This window comes from Alligator mississippiensis, chromosome 9 (assembly GCF_030867095.1).
Source record: "Alligator mississippiensis isolate rAllMis1 chromosome 9, rAllMis1, whole genome shotgun sequence".
Taxonomy (NCBI): Eukaryota; Metazoa; Chordata; order Crocodylia; family Alligatoridae; genus Alligator; species Alligator mississippiensis.
The window spans coordinates 74,466,666-74,470,579 of NC_081832.1; positions in this window are offsets into that span (position 1 = coordinate 74,466,666).

Here is a 3,914-nt window from a genome sequence, read left to right on the forward strand (position 1 = left end):
TAGACCAACAAGGTTTTTGCAAAAAAAAATCTTTAATTTCAAGGTTTCGGGCACAATCGTCTTTCATCGGGCTTTGGAGAAAAGATGGTAAAAGTTGTCCTGGGTAGAAATTAAAGTTCATATTTTATAGGATTTCACAGAGGGGTCAATAGATGGAAAACTCCTCTGGGCAGTCAGTTCATAGCTGGCATAGAGCCTCTCACCTCCCGTGAGGATCTGTGATGATGCAAATTGACTTGAAACAAAGGCAGGAGCAGGATCTCAGGTTTCAGGTGGTCACAGTTGCTTTCTGCTTGGGAAAATAAGATTTGATTTAAAACAAACGACTAAAATTCAGTAACTTCCATGGGTCAGGTGTCCATTGATCTAGAGGAAAAGTCAATTGGGACTCATAGTAGTGATGATATCTTTTAGTAGACCAACAAGATTTTTGCAAAAAAATGTCTTTAATTGCAAGCTTTCAGGCACAAACACCCTTCATCAGCATTGGAGAAAAGATAGTAAAAGTTCTGGGTAGAAATTAAAGTTCATATTTCATAGGAATTCACAGAGGGGTCAGTAGATGGGGAAACTCCTCTGGACAGCAGTTCTTAGCTGGTAAGAAATATGGCCGCAAGTGCAAAATAATTATTACTGGACGCTGGTGTCAGAAGCGGACTGGCCAAGTTCGCTGACAACACCAAACTTTGGGGAAGAGTGTCCACGCATGAGGATACGCTGGTGATCCAGGCCGACCTCGATAGGTTTGTAAGGTGTGTGGATGAAAACCTGATGGCATTCAATAAGGAGAAATGCAAGGTGCTCCACCTCGGGAATAAAAACCGGCATCACACTTAGAGGCTCTGCAATACTACACTGGCTAGCACAACGACCGAAAGAGACTTGGGAGTCATACAATCAGAATCAGAAAATGAGGGTTGGAAGGGACCTCAGGAGATCATCTAGTCCAACCCCCCTGCTCAAAGCAGGACCATCCCCAACTATATCATCCCAGCTAAGGCGTCATGATTGACCACAAGATGAATGTGAGACACCAATGCGATACCGCAGCTGGCAAAGCAAGCAAAACTGGCTTGCAGCTACCTATGCATCTCAAGCAAGACCCAGAATGTCATTCTCCCACTGTACTCAGCCTTGGTGAAGCCACAGTTGGAGCGCTGCATCCAATTGTGGGCTCCACAATTTAGGGAGGACATGGAGAAGCTTGAAAGAGTCCAGAGGAGAGCCACACGCATGATCAGAGGGCAGGAGAACAGGCCTTATGATGAGAGGCTGCGAGCTATGGGACTCTTCAGCCTGGAGAAGCACAGGCTCAGGGGTGACTTGGTGGCAGCCTATAAGTACACCAGGGGTGTGCATCAGGATCTGGGGGAATGCCTGCTCCCCAGAGCACCCCAGGAAATGACAAGGTCCAGCAGTTGCAAACTCCCGCAAGACCGTTTTAGGCTGGACATAAGGAAAAATTTCTTTACTGTCTGAGCCCCCAAGGCCTGGAACAAACTCCCCCCAGAGGTGGTGCAAGCATCTACTCTGGACACTTTCAAGAAACATTTGAACGTTTATCTTGCTGGGATCCTTTGACCCTAGCTGACTTCCTGCCCCTTGGGCGAGAGGCTGGACCTGATGATCCGAGGTCCCTTCCAGCCCTGATGTCTATGAAATCTATGAAATCACGCAATTCATTGGTCAGTTGTGCAATGTGTTTAGACTGGCCACGTGCAAAGGAATGATTGCGGGATAAAAATGACTCCCCAGCTCTAAACAGCCCACCTGCTAGGAAGTTAGTGCTTGAACATGTGTAACAACTGTAGAGCCAGTTTCTAACCATCTTCCATTTGAATGTGTAGCTGGACCCCCTGTATATGCACCAGCTCCTTCCTCTCCCCCCTTGGCAAGACCCAACCCAATCAACATGTCCATGTATTTGCTTACACTTAAGCATGTGTACATTTATTTCCTGGCATCCAGGCATGCTTTGGACCTGCTGGCATTATGGGCTAGATTCCACCCTGATTCGCATCCTTTGGAAGCCAAAGATGTAATTGCCTCCCTTCCTCCAAAACTGATGCTAGATTTTAAACAGTTTTTAAATCAAATGACCACCAGGGAAGCAGCGGCATGATTCAGTGGGTTAGATGGCTAGGAGTCAAGAGAAACACATTTTTTCACAGCTCTGCTATATAGACCTAAAACTCTCTGCCTGTCTATGCTGTACTTCTTCCATTTGTAAATATTATAAATATTTACTGACATCTTTTACTGAGCTTTGAGAACTGCAGCTCAGCATTGCATAAGCTCTAAGTGGTGGCATTTTATTACACTGGTTAGCTTTCTTCACTGAAGTCCCAGTTCCAGCCTTTGAATAATGGATAACATCAGTTCTCTCCTGTGTGTATGACAGAATCCCTAATAGTTAGGTTCAGTTTTGAAGTGTAATAAAGTGAACTGTGTTGGCTGGTTTCTTGATCTATAATTCACAGTAAAATAAATCCTAGTTTACTTGGTGTAATGGTGCACCTTTAACCTTTTCTGTCTTGCAGCAGTCATTCCAGACACTCTGAGTGCATCTACATGTGCAATTAGCACGTAGCAATACACTCCAGCGAAGTCTGTACCAAAGTTTATTGCTTCCAAGCACAGTTACACATGTGCCTGGGACCCACATTGAGCTGGGTCAAGTCAGAGCAGCCCTGGATGGCAGGTGTCCAGGGGAGGGCAGCCTGCGGCTACGCCGGCCTGGCTCAATGTGCTGCAGAGGGGCTGGCTGGGGCACAAGGGTACTACTGTGCCAGGCTGGCCAGCAGGCAGCACCCACACTGTAGCACCCTCGTGCCCCAGCCCAGCCCGGTCACCATCTACACTTGCATTTCAGTGCATGGAACTACTCCGCTGTAGGCTAGTACTTGTCCCGGACAGTACTATCTTACAGCAGAGTTCATTTACTGCACCCTAATATGGGTGCATGTATAGATGGTGATACTTTACTGCGGACCTAATTAGTCAGCTGTGCAGTAAAGCACATGTGTAGATGCAACCTCTGTGTAGTTAAACAGCCTTCTGAAATGTTCTTTACTTACCCTGCTTGAATTTTAAATATTTTATAGCCCTATGGTTGTTTAGGCACTCATGCCCTGATAATTTACCTGCCTAGACATAAATGCACAAAGTGTGTATTTCAGGGCATGACAAAGATCACATGGTTTTGTTGTCAATATTTTATCTATTTTAAACACATGCCATGTGAAAAAATACATGCCTTTGCTGGGGTGTTGATGATCGTAGCCTGCATGAGAAGACTGTACCCAGACTTTAACTGGAGATTGGATAGCACTATTTCTTGAGGGGGTGGGAGGTAAGGAAAGTGGCCAGGTGTAGCTGCTGGGTAGCCTCAGACAATCTAACCAAGCACACATTTATTTATCACAAGTTACAATGAGCCAACGTGTGTACGGTATTTGCGAGATGAAAAACGTGGTATATGTAGATGGGGGTATCATTAACAATAATAGTCCTACTTTGGAGTTAGTCTCAGTTCAGTGCTTTTACAAGTAAAAGCAAAGCTGGGACAGCTTCATGGCATGTGGCAACCTGCAGGTAGTGGGAAAAGATAGATGCCCCATTCAAGCAAAAATCACACTACAGATTGATTTGATTCAGGGCTTTATTAAGCTTCTGGAAGCAAGAAGGCAGATATGTATCTATTTCAGCAAGTGCAGACTCCCAGGTCTTGCACCAAAGATTCCCACTAGTACTTAAGCATCAGCACCTTGTCTGGTTTCTTCATCTTTGCCTGCCAGGCAGGGGCACCCAGTTTTTTCTCTACAATGTGTAGTTGAGCCGTGGACTCTGTCAGCATGTCCATTAACAACTCAAGCTGCAACTTCAGGTAATTGTTCTCCTCCAGAAGGGCCTCA